This window comes from Jaculus jaculus, chromosome 8, assembly GCF_020740685.1.
Source record: "Jaculus jaculus isolate mJacJac1 chromosome 8, mJacJac1.mat.Y.cur, whole genome shotgun sequence".
Lineage (NCBI taxonomy): Eukaryota > Metazoa > Chordata > Mammalia > Rodentia > Dipodidae > Jaculus > Jaculus jaculus.
Window position 1 is genome coordinate 53,433,204 of NC_059109.1, and position 25,364 is coordinate 53,458,567.

A 25,364-nucleotide genomic window follows, 5' to 3' on the forward strand; every position below is an offset into this window, starting at 1 on the left:
CAATCCATGTGTAATATAATTCACCCATTTAAATTACATCAAGGGTTCTTAATATGTTCAAAATATTATAATGGCTCAGTGGCTAAGTGCGCTTCCTGCACAAGCTTGAGGGCCAGAGGGGCCTGAAACAACATGAGTTCAACTTTCCAGCTCTCAAGTAAATAGCTGCTGTGGTCACACATGCCCATAATCCAAGTCCATCAAAGGGAAGCAGAGACCTGGGAATCACCCAAGCTCCCAGTGTGGGCGGAATAGTAAGTTCTGATGTTAAGACTGGCTCACAATGCAGAAAAGCTATGCCGCAGGGCACCTGACACTCTTCCTTCCATCTCAGGTGAGTGCCCCTGCTGTAGACGAGCATGCAGGCCACTGCAAGGGCACAAACAAGTGCACACCCCTTCACACACGCGCACACACACACACAGTTTAGTTTTGGAACATTTTCATCACCTATAATAGAAATTCCACCACCTTGAGTAATGAATCCTCAACACTACCTTCTCTTACATTCTCCCCCATCCATCTCTGGCCCCAAGCAATCACTTAAATATGTACTTTGTGCTTGTCTACAGTTGACTATTCTGGAAACATTTAAACATGCATCCTGTAATTCATTATTGCTTGAATGCATGTATGTGTGCACTTGTGTATGATATATGGGGGGGGATGTCACCTAGACCACAGCACATATGCCAAAGGCAGCATTCTGCACGTATTCTTGTTATTATAAAAATAAATCCTAAGCTCAGAAGGACTAGAATGAAAATTTCTATCAATCATTGCTGAAATGTTTCAAGCCCTCCAATGTGCACTTACAATTTTTGAACATAGCACATCCCAATACAGTGACATCACAGACAAACATTATCACAGCTACATATATTATCAACCCAAAGGCTTCTGTTTGGGCATCATAAAATATCCTCTTCTATGTGTTTAATCCCCTGTGTGACTTTTTAAAAAACATAAATAAAGTTTAAGGAATATTTTCTTAATTGAAACCTTAATTAAAATGTTTATATGTATATAATGACTTTTAAAATAGAACTCTGATAGGTCAGAAAATAATAACAGGAGTTGACAAATGAGATAGAATCAACTTAAAAAGTTCCTGTACAACAGAGGAAACCATCACCAGGGTAAAGAGGCAGCCTGCACAATAGGAAAACAGCATTTTGGGTTATTCATCTGAAAGAAGGTTAATATTCGGGATATGTAAAGAACTCAAAAATTTAAATACCACATGAGCAAATAATCCAACCAATAACTGGACAAGGGAACCAAACATACACTTCTCCAAAGTACAAAAGGGGGGCTGGAGAGATGGCTTAGCGGTTAAGTGCTTGCCTGTGAAGCTTAAGGACCCCAGTTCAAGCATGGATTCTCAAGGACCCACGTTAGCCAGATGCACAAGGGGGCGCAAGCGTCTGGAGTTCTTTTGCAGTGGCTGGAAGCCCTGGCGTGCCCATTCTCTTTCTCTTCCTCTCTTTCTCACTTGCTCTCATTCTCAAATAAATAAAGATTAAAAAAAAATTTTTTTTAAGTACAAGAGAGGTCTGGAGAGATGGATGAATGGTTAAAGTGCTTGCCTACAAAGCCTAAGAACTCAAGTTCCCCATTACCCACATAAAGCCAGATGTACAAAGTGGCACATGTGTCTAGAGTTGGTTTGAAGTGGCTAAAAGCCCTGACATGCTTAATTCTCTCTATATCTATCTGCCTCTTTTACCTCTAATAAATAGATTTTAAAAAAAAAAGAAATACAAAAAATAAACAGTATATGAAAAATTTTCAAACTTTAATGTCCTTAGCTTTCAGGAAAATGCAAATGAAAACTACATTGAGATTCTGCTTCACTCAATCCAAATGGTCACATGAATAAAAAGTACACACAAACACATATATGTTCAAAGATACTTGAGAAAATGCCATTGTATATTACTGTGGGAAAAGTAAATTATTCTAGCCACTATGTAAATTAGTTTGAAAGTTCCTCAGAAAACTAAAAAGAAGAACACCCATATAGTCCAGCTGTACTATTCCTAAGTATATACCTGAGCTAATCAAATACACTGTACAATAAAGTCACCTTCACAACAAAGTTTCACAGACCTATCCACAATGCCAAGTCCTCAACTCAGCCTAAATGCCTAACAAGGTGTGAATGGATTAAAAAACATGGTAGAGCCGGAGAGATGGCTTAGTGGTTAAGTGCTTGCCTGTGAAGCCTAAGGACCCCGGTTCAAGGCTCGATTCCCCAGGACCCACGTTAGCCAGATGCACAAGGGGGCGCACACGTCTGGAGTTCGTTTGCAGTGGCTGGAGGCCCTGGCACATCCATTCTCTCTCTCTCCCTCTATCTGCCTCTTTCTCTCTGTCTGTCACTCTCAAATAAATAAATAAATATACTTTTTAAAAAATCATGGTAAATGTACATTAGCACATTATTCAGCTGTCATTTTCAGGAAATAGGTGAAGCTGAATATCACCAATATAAATGAAATAAATCATACTAAAATAAATATTACATAATCTTTCACATATGCAGAATCTGTTTGGGAAAAGGAAGGAGATCAGAGGGAGATAGAAAGAAACAAGAAAGGGTAACAGGGTGAATACTTTCAAACTACATTATACATGGAAACATTGCAATGAAATCCATTATTTTGCACAATTAATAAAAAAAGAAAAGGACACTGTAAAATATATTTTGGATAATACAAAGAAATAAATATGGATTTCCCTTATACAGCCAAAACATCATCTGATGTCAGATAATTTATAAGTAGAATATTTTCTTGCATACATATATAAAATGTTTACATTAAATTTACCTCTACATCTCTGTGTGGAGAAGTTCAAAGTGAATGGTCAGAACTGTAAGCTTCCTACATAATTAATCCCGAATCATAATCATAATCTCCAACATAGTCCATATGATTCAAAAATCATTTAGCAGAGAAAAGACACCTAGTGTGGAATACATTATTAGTAATGCTTATATTTTTTGATGTTTGAGATACTGTCTCACTATGTAGTTTACTTCACGCTATGTATACTAAACTGGCCTCAAACTTTGCATTGACCCTCCGGCCTCTTCTATCTGACTGTTGGGATCACAGGCATGAACCACCACATGTAGTTTGAAGCTATTAAGTTTAATATGTGGGCTGGAGATATGGCTTAGCAGTTAAGCGCTTGCCTATGAAGCCTAAGGACCCTGGTTTGAGGCTCAATTCCCCAGGACCCACGTTAGCCAGATGTACAAGGAGGCGCACGCATCTGGAGTTTGTTTGCAGTGGCTGGAGGCCCTGGCACGTCCATTCCCCAGCCTTTAAATCTCTAAAGTTACCCTTGTTCATTAAATCTCCAAATAGGCAATGAAGGAAATATCACCAGCTACCACCATCCACCTCATATTTTGTACATAGGTAAATTTAGGTGCTAAAAACTAAAATAATTTTCCAATGTCACACAGAATGTATGTGGTAGTGTCCAGATTTAAATCAGTGTCTGAATTTGAGGGACCAAGTTCTTAGTGATATCAAGTCATATTCAAGACTCCTCATCAAAATATGATGCAAGTAATATTTAGTTCATTAGTCTATCAATGTAGTACTATGTACTTTTAGCATACAATATTTGCTCAATTAATTTTAGATTTACTCAAATTTCCAACTTTTTACTTGCTACTACTATGAAACATATAACAGACCACAGACTAACACTTTGTGCTTCAAAAATAACAGATCATCTCCACTGACATTTGCCTTTAAGAACCAAACCGAGACATGCATTACCTAAAGTGAACAGTTCATGTTGTCACTTATGTAGGGAATTATACATGGAAACAGAATTAAGTAGAAACACAGCTTTCATTTATTTAAATGATACTTTATTACTGTTTAACACTTCTGGGTCTGACAGCATAGAGAAAAGAGAAGGAGGGGGTAGAGACGAGGTGAGAGGAGGGGGAGAAGGGCAGAGGAAGAGTATCAGAAATAACAGATCAGAGGTAACTGCATTACAATTTCAGAATTGTTTTCCTCCTCTCTTTCCCTCTCACACTATGGATTCAATGGCATGTGTATATATCTATTATCTATCTATTTATATATATGTTGATATATATTTTCCATATATACACTATGGAATATGAAACAGCAAAGGTGCCCACACCTGCAATTTTGTACATATTGCTATAAAACTGGCTCTTATTACACAGACTGCCATTGATATATTTAATAAAACCTATTTCAATTCCAGGCAACTATATCTAACCATAGAGAGATTTTTTAAAAATTTTTTTGTTTATTTTTATTTATTTATTTAAGAGTGACAGACAGAGAAAGAGGCAGATAGAGAGAGAGAGAGAGAGAGAGAGAGAGAATATAGGTGCACCAGGGCCTCTAGCCACTACAAACGAACTCCAGACGAGTGACACCCGCCTTGTGCATCTGCCTAATGTGGGTCCTGGCGAATTGAGCGTCCAAATGGGGTCCTTAGGCTCCACAGGCAAATGCTTAACCACTAAGCCATCTCTCCAGCCCCACAAAGAGATTTTTATGTTCATACAGCAATTTCTTCAGCTCTCTACCCCTCTACTATCTAGAGTGAATTTCTTTTTTTTTAATTTATTTTTGTTTATTTTTATTTATTTATTTAAGAGCAACAGACAGAGAGAGAAAGAGGCAGAGAGAGAGAGAGAGAGAGAGAGAGAGAGGGAGAGAATGGGTGCGCCAGGGCCTCCAGCCACTGCAAAAGAACTCTAGATGTGTGTGCCCTCTTGTGCATCTGGCTAATGTGGGTCCTGGGGAACCGGGGTTCTTAGGCTTCACAGGCAAGCGCTTAACTGCTAAGCCATCTCTCCATTCACTCCCTAGAGTGAATTTCTTTAAAAGTTGGTTATGGAGATCAAAATGAATTTGTCCAAATTCTTCCTCTATGGTTACATTTTTTTTCTATCACCAGCACTTCATTTTATTTATTGTATGTTTTCTCATTTCTCTGGTTAAAGGAGAACTTCAGACAATATAAATGTAGCAGTTTCTTTGAGATAAGAACAACTCAAGAATTGATCAGTATCCAAAACGAGAAGAGGAGCTAGAGAGATGGTTTAACAGTTAAGGCACTTGCCTATGAAACTTAAGGACCTAGGTTAGATTCTCCCAAACCTACCTAAGCCAGAAAGCCAGGTGCACAAGGTGGCACATGTCTCTGGAGATCTTTTGCAGTGGCTAGAGGCCCTGGCGTGCCCATTGTCTCTCTCTCTCCCTCTCTCCCTCTCTCTCTCTCTCTCTCTCTCTCTCTCTCTCTCTCTCTCTCTCTCTCTCATAAATGCATAAAAATAAAATAAAGAATAAGCCCAGAAGAATTTCAGAGACTTCCACTCCAGCAACATGATCAGGAACCTTTTATGAACTGATCTCAGACACAAAGTGAGAGAAATTTCCTGACTGGCTACCTAGGCATCTGCACATGGTCATACAGGAAGTCTTTACTTATATATCAAACATGTTGATCAGCTGTTTGGGATGAACTGAGAGTAGTATTTTGGTTTGTTGGTGTTTGTTTTCTATGTTTCTCAGTCATTCACAAGAAACCATTTCAACTGGAGCTTTGGTTTGCTTACATGAAAGTTTTAGGCACTAAAACAACACATGTATAATGGCCTCTTTATCTTTAATTCTTTACTTTCTTCCCCCAGTTGCGTATGGTGCACCTTTCTCTATTAAAGTTCTGAGAGAGTATTCCAGAGTGAAATTCAGGTCAGGAGAGAACCATCATCTTATCTGTCCGAGATGATAAGTAAGTAGTGATTCGTGGATAAAACAAGAGCAAAATCTTGCCATATACCTCTTTATCAACTATAGGTTATCAAATTTCATCTGAGGAGGACAGTTAATTCCAGGACATAGTCTTATTACTCTTGATACAGTGGTTTGCAGGTGTAGACAATGTCAGCCTTATATGCTTATATTTTGCCTTTTGTCCAAGCAGACCACTTGAGCATTAACGGTACACATTGGCCACACTGTATTGCAAATGGTGGAAAGTATTCAGTTTTAAGAATGTATGATTTGGGGCTGGAGAGATGGCTTAGCAGTTAAGTGCTTGCCTGTGAAGCCTAAGGACCCTGGTTCGAGATTCGATTCCCCAGGACCCACGTTAGCCAGATGCACAAGGGGGCACAAGTGTCTGGAGTTCGTTTGCAGTGGCTGGAGGCCCTGGCGTGCCCATTCTCTCACTGTCTCTCTCTATCTGTCTCTTCCTCTGTCTGTCAATGTCAAATAACTAAATAAAAATTAAAAAAAAACTTTTAAAAAAAGAATGTATGATTTATTTATTTATTTATTTTCTTTTAACCAGAACATAATTATACCCATTTTACTAAATTATTCTTTGTTATGATTCACAATTATGTGATGCCATGTATGCTTATACTCCCTGTCAATTTCTACACTTTATTAGAATAAACTTCAAGAAGTAAACTCAATCAAAGTTACCTATTTGCAGCCTTGCTTTCCTTCTCCATAAACTTCACTCCTGAATGTCACACAGAAAATTCTACTGTACTGGAAATTGCAATGTTTTTCTAATGCTTTCCTCAGTAGCTCAGTCATTTACCAATCTTATCCTGCATTCCTATTATGAATAAGCATCTTACAAGGTGCTGAGGTAATTACCAAGAAAAATGCAAGGCATCCTTCCTTTGAGAGTAATTTTGGCAAGGAAGAAGACAGGAAGAATATTATTATTTGTTTTTATTTGTGCTGTTCTGAAGGCAGGAAAGGGAATCCAATTGCTATTATAGCAAATGCTAAATGGCTGTCCTGAGAAATAATTTTTATTTGGAAGTAATATATGCCTTGAATCCTAAAACAAAATGAACAGTAGTGTGTATGTATATGTGAGCATTCCCAGGCATAGAAAGTTAACATGCAAAGACACATGGACACAGAAAGAGCTGAGGACATTCAAGATGTATGTCCAATGGCACCTCAAAGGACTGTCAAGGGATAGAAAGCATAATTCTTATTTACTCTAACATTTAAACGCCCTGCCTCTAAAGCTCCCACTGTTGTTTTGCAACATTGTTGTAAACATTTTGAGGACAACAACCATATGATATTAATTTTGTGTCCACTATACTTTATACCTTGCCTGGCATGAGTGTACATATATACACAAACCAATTAATAATTCAAAAACAGATTGTTATCTTAAAGTCAATGAAATATTTAAGCATTTAAATTTTATAGTAATTGACATTTTTTCTTATTGCCAAAACAACAGAAACGGGAATTTAAAAATCACCCATGACTCTACTTCTGTTACTGTTGTGTCTGGCAGGTGCACACATACACACACATACAATTTTAACTTTACTTTCTATCCTTTCTCTTTTATTCCTTATTTAATATAACGATGTACTCAATCATAATGTTATTTTTATTATGCCTCTATGCTTAGATAACTAAGTGGCTTCCACATTTTAGTACTGGAAAAATGTGCTGTGTTTAAATCAACTGAAGTCTTTTCTTTATCAACTGAAGTCTTTCTTGGTCAAACCACTCTCACATTCCATGTGGGTTGCTGTGAAGTCAACTGTCTCCACCCTCACAGGCACAGTGACTTATGGGAACAGAAGTCTGCCCAAAATGTTAGACTTAGATGCTGAGTTCCCATCACAGACCCCTGAACACTGCCCCTGCTTGCCTTTCTCTCCAATCTCTCTCATCTTGGGTCACCCTGGTACTCAGTCTCTGTGTTCTTGCTACACAGGACAACATCAGTGTTTGAAACACCGAAGCTTGACCCACCCCAGGATCTCACCGAAGCCATTCTTTACCCTGACTCTTCTTTCTCCATTTTCCCTTTGCTCACTTCTCATCTTTCCTGTCCCATGCTTAATACCCACCTTCTAATAGGCCAGTTCACTGGGGTAGTGGGCCTTCCACAATCCAGTACCCATGTACCACAATTGGTAAATAAGTACTTATGTGTTGGCTTGCCTATTTAGTTACTGAACTTCAAATTTTTCAGATGCACGGAATAGATTCCTGAACTTTGTTAGAATCCGGCACATGGTCTGAGGCTGTTAAGGACAGATGCAAGACCATGATTCTCAAATAGGTTAAATGTACCTACAGCTCATCATCACCTTAGCATTTGTGACATGCGCAAATTCCTAGACCTCAGTGTTACCTGTGGATATAAGAACGCATAGATGTGGAGCCCAGTCATTTATGTTTTAACGGTTCTTAGAAAACTCTGTTACTCACCAGTTTGTCAAACTCTATCCTGAGGTATCTATTTATAGAAGAAATATAGATGTTTTGCTTAATGTTTATTGTAACCCAAAATTTTTAGAATATCATATTTAAATCTTTAGGATTACCTAATGTAATCTCTTATATTCATTACAAAAGAAATGTCCAAAGCAAAAAAATATATATTGCTGAATCTGAAAGTATTGAAATCTCTATGTATGAGTTTGTAGGAAAGTGTAAAATACATTTCTTATGAATATCAACTTTAATAATATAATGTATGCTTTTTTATTATTTTTAAATTTTTTAGTTGATAAGTTCAGTAAATATACAAAATATATTCTAATCATAATAACCTCCACCTTCCTTTGTACCCACTCCTGAGTACCACATCCACTGACCACCTTCTTTTTCTATCTAGTCCTTGTTCTATTTTGATGTCATTTCTCTCTCACCCTCTCCAAGGCTCATGGACCATTGCAGAAGAAGTGGCAGAAAGAATTTAATAACCAAAGGAAGGAGAGATGTGCTTTGCAATACCGTCATAAAGGAGGGCAAAAAACAATATGATGACATCAAAACAGAACAAGGACTAGTTGAAAAGAAGAGGTTCAGTAGAGGAAGGATAGGGGAAGGGGGAGAAATGAAGATAGTGGAAGAGGATTATGAACAGGGTGCATTGTATATATGTATTCAGGTTGTCAATATTACTTTTTAAAATAATACTTTTATCAGAAAAAAAACTCAAACATGAAGCTGATTTTCATGGTATCAGATGTTAATTTAGTTAAGATCAGGACTAAAAACAGAAAACCTTCATTCCTTATTATTTGTGAAGCTGTTTCACACAATGAAGTAATCTATTTTATCTATTAATCTATTTTTCATCTTGAGACAAGTTTTGCACATGAAAATTTTAGATATTCTATGTAAATGTGAATCAGAAGTTTTTAACAATTAGCATGTTTTATAAAATAGGTCTGTTTCACTGAGCAATACAATCTCATGTGGCTGCAAAAAACACAGAGAAAAAAATTGAAAATAAGTCTTCAAGTCTTCCAAATAGATCCCAATTACCTGGGTTATCTGATCTGCATACTTAACACTGTGAATGAAATAAGACATATGTCCATGAAAAGAATAAAATGACAAAGTCAGGGAAAATATTCTCAAAATAGAAAAAAAATCCTTAAAGATAAAAAAGAAACAAACTACATTTTGCATTTTCACGTTGTAACAGGCATTAATTATCCTCAGTGCTAGTCTCTAAAGTATATTATTCTATCTTCCCTCATTACCAGTTTACTCAAATTAGTAGATTCTAATACTTATCTAATGAACCAAGCCAAATATCTTTCAGTCTATTTTTTCTTGCCTTATCAATGAAATACTTTTTAACATACTAGTTTTGAAGTAATTTACAGAGAATACACTCATCCCTTTCTGGTCACTAATTTTATGTGCTTAATTTTTATATAAAGAATCTTTTAAGTACTTATTTTTCTCAAACAATTAACATCTATTTCTATATAAATTACTATCAATTTTAATTTAACCTTGAATACAGATGTAGACTTTGAAATCTGATCTCCAAATAGAAATTAACAGATATTTTTAAACAAAGACATGCAAGCAAAGACAGGATAAATTATAAGTATTTTCTTTTCACTGTGAACAGAATGAAAAACAAAGATAACCAACTGAAACGTTTGTTTACCTAGCTCACACTCCAGGGATATTCATAGCCATGCCACTTGTTTTTTTTTTTTTAATTTAATCCTGAGATATATTTATTAAAATTCATTGTTCCTCAGACTTTTACTTTAACAATTATCACATGAGTCTTAAATAAAATGATACCTTAAGAGCATTTCCAAAATATTTATTTAAATAAATAATTATGTAGAATAGAATTTGTTAATAACTAATCAGTAAAATCAAAGTAAAAAATTCAAACACAGTCAAAACTCTACAGAGCTGGAAAATATTTTGCATGCAAGATAAAAACTTTCAATTAACAAATGACACCCTGAGATCACACTATTTCTTTTCCACAAATATATTTCTTATACGGTGAAGTAGAAAGATCTTCATGTCAATTCTGAAATTACCATCAATAATTCTGAATTAGCTTCTCTATACAACCTTAAGAAAACATAAAAGTAATATAGAATTTTAGATTGAGGCACTTGTAAACATACCACAGTCAGAATTCTGGGTTCAGCTGCCTTTGGAAGCCTTCATTGCTGACAAGATTCTCAAATGACAATCTTCTCTAAAGTACTTTTCAGCATGACAGTTTAAAGCTCTACCTTCCACCTCCTGCTTTTTCCATTAGCAACAGTCTTACCTACTGAACAGCGCACAGAGCATTTGCCTGCAGGGTTTAAGACAACTCTTTAAATGCCTGGGTCTGAATAATGACTTAAAAAGAAGAGACAATTCATCTCTTTATTAGAACTTCTGCATTGCTTTTTATTAATTTATTTTAGGGGGTGGCTCTAAGGTGCAGTGTCATTGGTTAATATTGTCTGTGTATGATTCACCTAAGTGACATTTAGTCATATGCCCATGACACTTTGATGATTCTTCTGTCAATTATTAATCTATTACATATGTTATTTGAGTGAACTAAGTACATTAACATGAAAAGGTAGGAGAAAGATATTTTTAGTTTAAATAATATAAACATGACCTTTTTGTGTTGAATAAAGTACTAATTTCTGATAGTTAAGTGGAATTCGCCTGGATTTTCTTCTTTTTCAAAAAGAATTTATAGAAAATTGCCTCTTCTTTTATGTTCACTGAAGAAAGGTACAATAGAAACCTTTGTGTTTTATGAACAGCCCTGAATCTAGGAACCCTGACATTGCACTATAATGGGAATTGTGAAGATGTGATGTCAATCTAAAAGAAACAGATTTAAGGACTACGTAAAAATAAATACCCCAGGGCTGGAGAGATGGCTTAGCTGTTAAGGGCTTGTTGCTTGTGAAGCCTAAGGACCCGATTGGAGGCTAGATTCCCCAGGACCCACGTTAGCCAGATGCACAAGGGAAGGTAAGTGTCTGGAGTTTGTTTGCAATGGCTGGAGGCCCTAGTGTGCCCATTCTCTCTATATATCCACCCCCTTTCTCTCTGTTGCTCTCAAATAAATAAATAACAATAAACCAAAATTTTTAAATAATAAAAATAAATAAATACATTAGTAAAACTGAACACTTTTGTCCCCAGGTGGTTAACATTCCCATGAAGTGAGGCAGCATAGTATTGCATTTAAAGCCTCACATGGCAGCTTTAATGGGACTGATAAGATACTGAACCTTAGAAGCAAACCATTAATGGATATGGCCCTGAATTAATCAATAAGCTCATTAACTGATATTCCAGAAGGCTCATAAAATAGGAAATTTAACTTCACATAATAGTTTGGGACACTTAAATAGTAAATGGGAGACAACTAATCACTGTGTGTAAAGTGCCTGCAGATGAAGGCATGTGTAAAGTCAATAGGATCCTATGACTATATTGGTCATCTAGAATTCTAGTTTGCATCTTGCAAGAAGTTATTTCAAAAGCACAATTCACAAATCTTGTATATTCAATATACATAATAGTGCTTTATTTTGACATTTTCTTCTCCAGTCACAATGATGATAACTGTGCAAAAACACTCTTGTTGAGTAGAATTAGGAAGTCTACTAGTGAAAGTGAATTCAGAAAGAAAACATGGGCAGAAAAGGGTCTGTAAGACATGGATGAGTATTTTATAATTTATCAGATAAAACATCAAGGAATATAAGCTGGACATATGGCTTAGTGATTAAGGTACTTGCCATCAAAGCCAAAGGACCCATGGTTGATTCCCCAGAACCCATGAAATGCCAGATGCACAAGTTGGTGCATGTGTCTGATGTAGAGTTTGTTTGCAGTGGCTAGAGGTCCTGGTACCCATTCTCTCTCTGCCTGTCTATCTAGACTAACTTTCTTTCTATTTATCTATCTACCTCTCTCTCTCTCTCTCTTAAATAAATAAATAAAATAAAATGGAATAAAAAAATCAAGGAATATACAATTTTCATGGTTCTTAATACATGTGACCATACTCTGATAATGTGAACACAACATGTTCTCTAACTAACTACCCAATATACTTACTTTCTTGTTGCCTTCATAATCCTTTGTATATAACTCCATTATTAGTGTACCACAGCCCTTAACAGTGTTATAGCATGTGCATAACTTCTGTGTGAAATTTATCAGGTGAATGATAACATGAATCTCCACAAGGGTAAAACAGAATTTATTTTTGAGTGATTCTGTGGACATAAAAATTATTAATGAAATATTTTATAGGAGTTAAATATTAGATGTTATAGATATTTTATACTACTTTTATTTACATAACACACACAGGCATGAGGACTAGGGATTTGGAGATCTTTTTAATGTGGTTGAAATGACTTTCAGTATGTTCAACAACATTCCAACCTGACTTTTCTAGTTATTTTCATTGCTAAGCAGAGAACTGATTTGACATGAGTCTATAACTGATTGAATGTAAGAATCAAATAGAACATTTCTCTGCACCATCTAATGGGCATGCCCACACATGAATTTATTGAATTTATTGTCACTTTATTATCATCTATGTATGTCAAATTCTGCAGACAAGTTAGAATAGCTCATATTTTAAACCTAAAGTTATCTGGAAAGCACCTTCCACCCAAAATGAACTCCAATGCACCCATGAATAAAGCCAATAAAATATTAATTTGGAAAGCTTCCTGAGTGTCTCATTACCAAGACATTAGTGTCAGAAGAAAGAATCTTTGGCCCATGTTCTGTTTCTCTGTGTTACTGATAAAATAATACTTCCTAAATAAACACATGTTTCCTGCTGTTTTTCAGAAAATTAAAGCTATATGCCATAGCAAATATTCATCTCTCCACTAGTTTTGCTTTCACAGTTAAAATGTCTCCATGTTCTGATTCCATTGGAGGCATATTTTATTTCTTTTGGCTCTAGACATAGCTTTTGGCAGCTACAGGAGCTTTTGTATAAGTAGAGCTGGTTGGGTTTTCTATTTGCAAGGGGTGCTCCCATTATGTGGTAAATGCATTTGAAAAGATTTAGTTCACAGATTATTGTGTAATCACAAGGAATAGATAGTTTATTGTTGAGATTTAGAAATATTTGCAACAAGCCAGGTGTGGTGGCACAAGCCTTTAATCCCAGCACTGGCACTCAGGAGGCAGAAGTAGGAGGATGGTGTGAGTTGGAGGCCAGCCAGAGACAACATAGTAAATTCTGGGTCAGCCTGGGCTATATTGAGACCCTACTTCAAAAAGCAAAACAAAAATATTTGTAATCAACAATGCCAATTTTTCTTTGACTTTTATTAACACAAGAGCAAACTACCAACAGGTCAATAAAATTCCAAGAAGCTCAGGGTTACCATACAATGAGGAAAATGTGGAGCAATGTTGAGAGGTTTTAGAAGTGAATATGTCACTAGTTTATTCCCCACTATTAGCTACTAAACTGGAAGCAGAAATCCTTAGGGTCTGGAGTCAGAGATATGCTACTGTCCAGTTCCATTCATGTCTAGTTGGAGACATGAGCAAGCAACTACCTCTGTGAATCTCATTTTCTTTATTGGTAAAATGAGGATAGCCATAAGATCACTGTGAAAGCTGAGTAAGGTAATGCATATAAAGTGATCAGTAAGTATCAGGGGAAAAGAAACTAGAGTACTCCAGACAGACTTCACTGGGCAAAAAGGTCAAGTTCTGAATGCCTCTTGTCTTTCAGTGCTGTCTAGTGGAAAAGCAGTATTGAGAATCAGAACTATGGTTTTCCAACTTCTAGTTCTACTTTTGAAACTAATAATCAGCTGAGTGAGACTTTCTAAAAATATTTTATCTTTATTTATTTATTTGTGTGTGTAAGAGAGAGACTACGGGTGTGCCAGGGTCTGTAACCCCTGCAAACAAACTCCAGATGCATGCACCTTGTGCATCTGGCTTACATGGGTCCCTGGGTCCTTTAGCTTTGTAGGCAAGCACTTTAACCACTAAGCTGTCTCTCTAGCCTGAGTGAGATTTACAGATTTACAGTAGAAATACTAATGTGATGATAGATATGTCTTGGATGTAGAAGTACATGAAGTAAGCATTTATGTAATTTAACTTTCCCATGCACTGATAAACACTATAAATGTTTCTTATATGTAATTCTAAAGTGTATTTCTATGAAAAAGAGGTAGATGTTTCTTATGGAATTAACCTCATACCACACATGCTTATTGCAGGCTCTCTAACTGGTATGGTTTTCTATTATTCCCAAATGCTTTGGGGGGTGTATTTTTCATAACAGTAAATCTTGATTGAACCATACACAAAAAGTTAAAACATGAAAATGAAAAACCAAAATAAATAATAAATAGGTACTTTAGGTAGTAAAGATAAGGAAACTTCAAATACTTTCCTTAAACCCTCTTTAAAGATTTTTAAATATTGAATATTCAATAAACCCAAATAGAATTTATTCCCAGTATAATCATTCCCCAGTACTTGAAAAGAGACGTTCAGCAATCTCAGGGATACCAAAAACCACACATGCTCAAGTTCCTTTATAAAATGGTGCAGTGTTTTCGTTAATGTAATATGAAAGCCACAGTAATAATTATTATACACTAGTATTTGGGGACTAATAACAAGAAAAGAACATCTTCACATGTCTATTTTTCTTTTCCTGAAAAATCCTTGAATTGTGTATGGTAGAAAACATGAATGTGCAACCCACAGACATTCAGCTCAATATACTTTATCTAATGTATAATACTATCAACTAAAACATCCATATACCAGGTCTGGTGGAACAAACCTGTAATCAGGAGGCAGAGACAGGACAATTGTAAGTCCAGTCCTGTCTGTAATACAGAGTGAATTCAAAACCAGCGTTGACTACTTCGTGAGACCATGCTTTTTGAAGCAAGGATGAATCCCCAATACCACACACAAAAATAATACATTTTAAAAACTAGAGTAGCAACTTGAGGCCATGTATAGTCATTTAACTTTCAGTTTAAGTCTCCAGCCTCTTACAATTTTTGGAAAATTTAGTAAGTAGTAATATAGTATTTCAGAATATTAGGGTTTATACACAGTTTAAAGGCAAAGAACCATTTTATGAAAGTAAAGTTGCTAACATGTCTGCAAGAAAGGCATACTGTAGCAGTCTGCAGAGGCCACATCCATCTTACCCTCTCCATTGCATGATCAGTGTCTCCATTTGTACAGGAAGTTGTTTGCATTACCACTGAGTAGATGATGAACACCATCTGTCAATGCTACTTGACAGGTCAAGTTGAATGGCCTTGTGATCTAATTTTAATGAACTGCTAAAATATTCATGTCAAGCTTACCCTGTCTGCAACTTCTTTCCTATCTGATTTGGTGCTCAACTTCCTACCAAAGGAGAAGCCATTGCAATTTGGGAAACACATCCAAAGTCCCAGACTCATAATTAATAATAATAATAAAAATCCTTTGGTCAGTTTTGGCATCCTGAGTGGCAATGGCAGGAACAAATACCCTGTAATGTGCATGACAGAAGGCCTGGGCTCCCTGCACACACATGTTTCTTATAACCTAGATTAACTGTAGATGCTCCCTGTACACTGAAGTCATTGAGAGGCTTCACAGTACAGAGGACAGGGTTACTTGAGAGAAAGAATTTTGTATCTGAGGACAGTACACGGTCCATAGGCACTTAGCAAATGTTACTCAAAGTGCTCTCTAGAGAAATGAAGCAGAAAAAAAAAATCTTTAACCAAACTATCTTAAATTCAATCCATGTTATTTCCCTTCTAGTCAGTCAGCTCAGCTGCCCTTGGAATTTATGAATGTTCTTTTCCTTTTACTACCTAAATGTCTTCTGACATTTCTAAACTTTTTGTGGCAAGAAAATAAAAACTTAAAAAAAATGTTCCTCACCAAATTCAATGGATATTTATATGCTGATAATATAAATATATGTGAATGATAATCTTGGATTTTTGTCCCAATTAATTTTTGCAGTTGAAAAGCTTTTGTACATACGGAGCATAAATGGTGCCCAGATCTCTTGAAAATCTTATTTGCCTGACCTTTGCAGCTAAAAATCCTTCTCTTTCCATCTCAGTTGGGATGACTAGTCATTTGGCTCTGCTTCAAAAGATCTTTTGTCTTCTTCAAGACTAGCACTAACATGTTGACATAGAGACAGACTCTCCAGAGAAAGAACAGAAGCGTAAACCCAAAGCTCAGTGCTGGAGTGTCACTTCTGTAGTAGTGTCCTGGTTAAAACAAGGCCAAACGCCAGGTCAATAAGCCCTACCTCTTATTGGGAAGTGGTGAAATCTTATCAAGATTAGCAGGTTTGGAAAAGGAAAGACGATAGCCATTTTCCCATGTACCACAGTGTCTTTAAGATTTCAAATATGGATTCTATTTTAAAACTGGAGATTGGCTAAATAAGGATTTAGCCATTACCTAATATCATCTCTAATTTCCAGAGCATCTTGGCTCTGGATGTGTTTGTCTACCTAATGAATTCCATTCCAATACAAAGCTGTCCAATCTGTGCCAGCTTTTCTGTACTATAGTGCCAAGCTTTGTCCGCAGTAGCTACCAATAGATACTGTTTATCAAAATAACTTCATTCAGATACCCATGTTTTAAACCTTTTTAATACCTTTAATGAATTTTAGTGCATATGCATATTAAAATTGTATTACTTAAAAGAAAATGTTCCAAAGATACAAAACATTGTTCTGGAAACATTCCTCAGGCAAGCTAGCTAGGTAACAAACTGCATTTTTTGTTCAGTTATAAGTATTTTCTACATAGTGAAAATTAAACTTCACCACTTGTACTCCGAATCACTCAGGCATGTTGCATGATGGTTGACAAGTGTAATTTTCAAACAGATTGAAAACTCATCTAAAAAGCATCCAGGAAACTAGTTAGTTTTATTTCTGGAGTTCATTGTTAGTTTAAATTTAAGTATTGAGAATTACTTTTTATGAAACTAGATGATGACATTCTTTGACATAAACTGTATTTATTTTCTATAAGCTAATACTTGCCATTACTCACTATGTAGTTTACATTGGGCATGAGTCACCACTTTCAAGTTAGTGTTCGTTCCTGTTAACTGGTAAACTTTTGAGAAAGACTGAAACATCAGTTTATATTGCTGTATATGCCTGGAACGAATTATAAGCAGAACAATTTCAAAAGTGAATAATATTGTGAGGCACAGAATTTACATATATAAAACTGTATATATAATTTTATATAATAGAAATGTATGTTCATTTGTGCTACTTATAGATCATAAATGAAGACTGGCAATTTCATAGAATCCAATATAAAACTGTATATATCCTGATACACACACCATATACGTTATAATTCCTTTCTTCTCCTCTTCTTTTTCTCCTTCTCCAACTCCATCTCCTTTTTCATCTTCTTTTGAGATGTATCTTTCATACATACCCCTAGCTAAACTGGTACTTGCTCTGTAGTGCATGCTGGCCTCAAATTTGTGGCAATGTTCCTTCCTCCTTCCTCCTTCCTCCTTCCTCAGTCTCCCAAATTCTGGAATTTCAGATATGTATCACCACATCATCGCTCAACATGTATAATCTCATGGTGTAGTATAAGAGAAAGAAAGGTTAGTCAATGTATAAATCTGCTTCTAGATAAAAGTGTTAGCAATGGAAATTTAGGTCATTATTGTTACTTTCTTTTTGAGATTCTCTGTAAAATGTACATAAAGCATTTTCTAAGCAGACTATTTTCCCATTCAATTGGTATTTATGTAGCTAGATGAATTTCAACTTTTTTTAAATTGTTTTGTTTTATTTTGTTTTGTTTGTTTGTTTCCATTGAACTCCTTAATCAAATAAAAATTGGGCCAAACTCTTACCTATGAAATTAATAAAAGTGCATATATTTACTTTTCTTTTCTTTTTCTTTTTTTATTTACAAAAAGAATTTATTAGAGTCAGAAAGAGGGAGGGAGAGAGAGAGAGAGCACAAGAGTGAGAATGGGAGCTCTAGGTCTTGCAGCCACTGCAAATGAACTCTAGACATGTGCACCCCCTTGTGTATCTGGCTAACGTGGGTTCTGGGGAATCGAACCTGGGTCCTTTGGCTTTGCAGGCAAGTGCCTTAACGGCTAAGCCATCCGTCCATCCTTATATTTACTTTTCTTTACTTGAGAGATAGAGAGAGTGAAAGAGGCAGGGAAAAAAAAGTGCCGATCACCAGGGCCTCCTGTCACTGCAAACAAACTCCTGATTCATGCACCTCTTTGTATATCTAGGCTTACATACATACTGGAGAATTGAAAGTGAGCTGTTAACTTCAGTTTGTTTCCAAATTTCTTATCCTCCAACTTTTTATCTCCACTTATTTGAGACAATATCTCTCATTGAACCAGTTGCTCGCTGATTCAGCTATACTTGCTAGCCTGCAAGCCCCTACGTATCCTCTCATCTCTGCCTCCAGTGCTGGAATTACATGCACGTACTTTCATATGAGTGCTGAAGATCTGAACTCAGGTCTTTAGGCTTGTATGGCAAGTACTTTTACCAATGACCCATAACCCCTGCCACCAACATCTTCTTATTTTAATTCCAAAATAGTGGCATTATTCCAGCTTACTAATAATTTTAACTACAACATTTTAAATTCGGGTCTACCAAAACTCATATTTGGGCAATTGTTAAATTGAGCAAATTAAATGTCAATATCATTGCTTGCATGCAGTGGGGTAAACTGAAGAGAAGCAGATAATGGGTCTCCCAGTTACAATGATGGATTAGGAGCCATGCCAAAGAAACCTATGGCAAAAGGAGGCAACATAACAAACATCATACTTTTCTACCAAACCATGAAGGTATATGAGGAATTATCAACCTAGAGGAGACTCTGGCAGAGAGGGAGGAGGGAACAAGAAGTGCTCACAATCAGATGAATTCAGCTCCAGCCACTGGAAAGTGTTTCTACTCAGTGGGCCCCACTTGGAAAGTGTTCTACTCAGGGTCCAGGCTTAGCCAGCAACATCATAACTACTGGGAAGGGATTCTTTCATCCACACCAGCATTGCAAATCAGAAAGAGAAAATGAAGACAGTTAAAAGCAGAAGGCAGTGGTGACATGGCTCCAGCCTCTAGGTGAGACCTCAGAGTTGATCATAACCCAAAGTCCTAGGAAGTGAGTAGCATTGGGTGATCAAGCACAGGAGAGCTTCTTTGCTCAAGTAGGTGCCTGGAACCCAGATTTGTGGGAATAGAGACCAGCCCCACTAATATCTATCTCCTATCCCAATGCCCATGATCTACCACTACTACAGCCCACAGGAGAACCCCAGAGATGATCTTACTTCAAATTTTGGGGGCAGTGAGTAGCACTGGGAGGACAGGGACCACCTTGGACATTGAGTAGGTTAGAATTGACAGGACCTGTCTAGAGACTACACGCACAAGGAGGACACTGCTAAGACTCAAGTGTATCCCCCCAAACCTGCTGATAGATCCCCATCCCATGTCTACCTTGATTAATACTGACCAGGCCATTCAACACAGGCTACACAAGAGCTACTTCATATTGCTTCATTCTTAGTAAAACAAAAGGACTATTTGGCGATGGGTATATCCCAATACAAGAAAATAATAAGACAGTGGAGCCAAGAAATCCCCACCAACAATGCCTAGTCCCATACCGGAAGCCTGAAAACTAAGAGGGAACTACAGACATAGAATCTTAAAATAAAGTTAAGATAACCAGATAAAACAAACTTAATGAGAAACAAACTCAACAAAAAGAACTCAAAGAATGGCTAAAGGAAATGGAACAATCCACAAAACGAACTCAACAGGCAGCTGAATGAAATGGAAAAGAGCCAACAAAAAGAACTCAATAGCTCAATAAAATAAAAAAGAATCAAAAAGGATGCAATAGACAGATAAATGAAATGGATGAGAATCAACCAAAATGAACCTAATGGTCAGTGGAATAATCTCAATGATGATATGATCAAATGTAGAAACAGGGCTAGAGATATGGCTTAGCAGTTAAGGCACTTGCCTGCGAAGCCTAAGGACCCATTCTGCAGATCCCACAGAAGCCAGATGCACATAGTGGAGCATGCAACTGGACTTAGATTGCAGTGGTTAGAGACCCTGGCATGCCCATTTGCCCATTCTCTCTCTCTGTCTCTTTCCCTCCCTAATAAATAAATAAATAAATGGTTTTTTTTAATGTAGAAACAAAAAACAAGGGAAAATAAGAAAGTCTAAACAGTAATGAAAATGGAATGCAGTTAATAGATGGACATGCTAAAGAAAAACAATGGAAGAGAAAAATGAGATAACTCATTCATATACTCCTAAACAATACTCACCAACATAACAGACCATGTCGAGAACACATTAACTCAAACTCATAGACAAGACAGAGGAACTAGACTGGGAGTCTAAAACCAATGACAAATCAAAAAATAATAATAAAGTTCCAACACAATATGAGATAGAAGGTGGGGGCACCTTAAAAAGATCAAATATTGGAACCATGAGCATACAAAGAGGAGATGAAACAGAGGTCAAGGTCATAGAGAATATCTGCAATGAATTTATAGAATAAAATTTTCCCAACCTTCCAAAAGAAAGATCTTTCCAGGAACATAGGCACACAGAACATCAAACAGACAGAACCAGAGAAGAAATTCCCCACTTCACATCATAATTAAAACTCTAAACACTAAAAACAAAGAGTACTAAAAGCTGCAAGAGAAAAACAGATTGTTGCATACAAAGATACAATTGCATCTGTTACATATCTGTTATACCAGAATTACCTCTGATTTTTCAATGGAAACTCTAGAAAACAATGGGTTTGCAATGGAGTATTTCAAATTTTAAAAGACCATGGCTGCCTACTGAAAGGACTCTATTCAGCAAAATTATTCTTCACAATAGATGGTGAAAAGAAAACTTCCCATAATAAAAGCCAGCTATATGATTACATGGTCACCAAGCCAGTCCTAGAGATATTACACTTTTACTAAAAAGTGAGGTGTATAGAAAATTGAAATGGCAGTGGAGAAGTAGAAGCGATCCAGAGCATCCAGAGCCCACACAGGCCTGCAAAAGCAGCCCCGGCAGGTCCACCAACTGTGGCAGTACACCAGAAACCTACCAGGCTCGGATCCAGCCACAGGAAAAGCCAGGTGAGGGGAGCTTTCACTCACACTGTAGCTCTCCGCAGCTCAAGAAACGTGAAGAGAGAGTGGCAGTGAACAACAGAGGAGCAGATCACAAGGTAGAAGAACACGTAGAACAGCGAGAGAACTAGAGCAGCATTGGCTCTGTCCCCTCCCCCACTGCCTGCGCCCAGCTCCAGCAAACAAAGCAGCAGTCCCAGGACCTGGCCACGCCAACTTAAGCTGACAGTGGAACCCAACTAGGAGCACAATCTGGCAGCAACATCAGTGGCTCCAGAGGCAACAGCGGCCCCAGCAGCTGCAGATCCAGTAGTGGCAGCAGCGGGAGATCCAGAAGCAGCAGCTTCATCAGCAGCAGCGACAGACCCAGCAGTGGCAGCTTTAGCAGCAGCAGTAGCAGTCCCAGCAGTGGGGGTGTCGTTCTGCAGGGCCACAGTTGCCAGGCTCAGTTTGTCCCACAGGAAAAGCCAGTGCCCAGCTCCAGAAATCAGAACAGCAGCCCAACAACCCAGCCAGCAACTTGACTGAGACCAAAATCATCCAAGGTAACTGGGATTGCACCAAGGAAGGACTCACTTGGTCACAAACTGACTTGGATCCCTCAACAGACCAGAAATCTTAACCTCATTGTTGATAGAGGGTCTGGTTGTTATAATAACTACTCTTGTATAAATACTTGGTGCTGTTTTTGATTGAATGTGTACTGTGTTTAGTTAAATTTTAGAATCTACCTGTATTTTATTCCACTCAGACTATTTGAATACTCCCATAGTGGGGAAACTCAACCCATAGGAACACCTTTGTAGATACTCTGAGAGTCTTAAGAGCCACACCTAACACCTTAAGCTCCTACGCTAAAGATATATAACATCAAATCAAATGATACAGCTAAGAATACCCAACTAGTTAGAAAATCAAAGCATTAACTTAATCCAATATTCAAAAATATATAAATTATAACACAAGAAACACTAAAAAGCCAGACAATATAAATCCACCTAAAAATATTAATGCATTAGAAATGACCTCCAATGAGAACGAGTTAGAGGAAATGCCTGAGAAAGATTTCAAAAGAATGATTTTAAATATGTTCAAAGATGTCAGAGAACAAATCAAAGGAATCAAAGAAAAAATCAAAGAGTAAATCAAAGGAATCAAAGAGGAAATCAAAGAAGACGCAGGACACCAATTTAATGAAATAAAGAAGGTAATACAAGACATAAATAAAGAAATAGAAATAACAAAGAAAAAACAGTTAGAATTACTAGCAATAAAGAACACAGTTAATGAAATAAAAAAAACTCTGTAGAAAATCTCACCAGTAGAATGGATGAAGGAGAGGACAGAATATCTAAGCTAGAAGACCAGGTGGAAGGTCTGATACAGTCCAACAAAGAGAAAGACAAACTTGTAGAAAAGTATGAGTGGGAATTTCAAGATATTCAGGACACTATGAAAAGATCAAATATAAGAATTCAGGGCATAATAGAAGGAGAAGAATTCCACTCCAAAGGCATAGTAGGCTTCTTCAACAAAATCATAGAAGCAAACTTCCCCCAAATTGGTAAAGAGGTGCCAATGCAGATATAGGAAGCCTTTAGAACCCCAGCCAGACAAAACCTGGATAGAACCTCTCCTCAATATCATAATCAAAAGACAAAACACACAAACCAAAGAAAAAATATTGAAAGCAGAGAGAAAAATCAAGTTACCAACAAAGACAAGCCCATCAGGATCACAGCAGATTATTCAACACAAACTTTAAAAGCCAGAAGGGCTTGGAGTGATATATTCCAAGTTCTGAACGATAACAACTGTCAACCAAGGTTACTTTTTTCCTGCAAAGCTATCCATTCAAATAGACGGAGAACTAAGGACATTCCATGACAAAAGCAGGTTAAAGGAGTATTTGAAGACAAAACCAGCTCTACAGAAAATACTTGATAGAATCCTCCATGCTAAAGAAGAGGAAAACCACACATATAAGGAACCTAGAAAAAACAAGCAATACTCAAATACTAGTTAACACAAAAGAGCAAAGGTAGAACCAGAACCACACAAACACAAAAAAATGGCAAACATAAATACACACCTTTCAATAATATCTCTTAATATCAACGGCCTCAATGCCCCAACCAAAAGACATAGGTTTGCAGACTGGGTTAAAAAGCAGGATCCTACAATTTGTTGTCTCTAAGAAACTCACCTTTCTACAAAGGATAGACATTATCTTAGGGTGAAAGGTTGGAAAATGGTGTTTCAAGCAAATGGGCCTAGAAAACAAGCAGGTGTTGCTATCCTAACATCTGACAAGATAGACTACAGTCCAACATTAGTCAAGAAAGATAAGGAAGGTCACTTTATATTTATTAAGGGCACACTCCAACAGGAGAACATTACAACCCTAAACATATATGCACCTAACATGGGGGCTCCCAAATTCATCAAACAAACACTATTAGAACTAAGGTCACAGATAACACCAAACACAGTGGTGGTGGGTGACCTTAACACCCCACTCTCATCAATTGACAGGTCATCCCAGGAAAAAAATAAACAGAGAGGCATCTGGACTAAATGAGGTCATAGAATAAATGGAACTAACAGATATATACAGGACATTTCATCCAAATGCTGCAGAATATACATTCTTTTCAGCAGCACATGGAACATTCTCTAAAATAGACCATATATTAGGACACAAAGCAAATCTTAACAAATTCAGGAAAATTGAAATAATTCCTTGCATTCTATCTGACCACAATGGAATTAAATTACAAATCAGTAGCAAGAAAGGCTATAGAGCATACACAAAATCATGGACACTAAACAATACACTACTAAATGTTGAATGGGTCAATGAGGAAATAAAAAAATTTATAGAGTCAAACGATAATGAGAACACAACATACCAAAATCTCTGGGACACATTGAAGGCAGTTCTAAGAGGTAAATTTATAGCCTTAAGTGCCTATATTAAGAAATCAGAAAGGTCGCAAGAAAACGACCTAATGCTTCACCTTAAAGCCTTGGATAAAGAAGAACAAGGCAAACCAAAAATCAGTAGATGAGAAGAAACAATAAAGATTAGGGCAGAAATTAATGAAATAGAAACAAAAAAAAATCCAAAGAATTAATGAAACAAAGAGTTGATTCTTTGAAAGGATAAACAAGATTGATAAACCCTTAGCAAATCTGACCAAAAGAAAGAGAAGAAGAAGAGACACAAATCAATAAAATCAGAGATGAAGAAGGTAACATCACAACAGATTCCAGAGAAATTCAAAAAATCAAAAGGACATACTATAAAAGTATATACTTCACAAAGTATGAAAATCTGAAAGAAATGGATGATTTCCTTGATCTATATGACCTAGCTAAATTAAATCAAACTGAGATTAATCACTTAAATAGACCTATAACAAACATGGAGATCCAAACAGTTATCAATAATCTCCCAACTTAAAAAAGCCCAGGCCCAGATGGATTCACTGCTGAATTTTACCAGACCTTCAAGGAAGAGCTAACACCATTGCTTCTTAAGCTTTTCCAGGAAATAGAAAAAGAAGGAATTCTACCAAACTCCTTCTATGAAGCAAGCATCACCCTGATACCAAAATCAGACAAAGATAGAACAAAAAAAGAAAATTACAGACCAATCTCCCTCATGAGCATAGATGCAAAAATTCTCAACAAAATATTGGCAAACAGAATACAAGAATATATCAAAAAGATCATTCACCCTGACCAAGTAGGCTTTATCCCAGAGATGCAGGGATGGTTCAATATACACAAATCTATAAATCTGTAAA

The 25,364-nt window shown here is 36.7% G+C and overlaps 1 protein-coding gene across 4 annotated transcripts in view; it reads right to left on the bottom strand.

Moving 5' to 3' along the window:
• Positions 1-25,364, bottom strand: part of Ano3 (anoctamin 3) — a 334,161-nt gene that overhangs the window by 160,119 nt on the left and 148,678 nt on the right. Inside the window, exon 1 of one of the 4 annotated variants that reach the window (XM_004660859.2) lies at positions 10,475-10,604. The exons of the other annotated variants lie outside the window; for them this stretch is intronic. The gene's annotated coding sequence lies outside the window, so the exon portion shown is untranslated. Of the gene's footprint in view, positions 1-10,474; positions 10,605-25,364 lie in introns of those variants that run through there. 4 annotated transcript variants of the gene reach the window in all.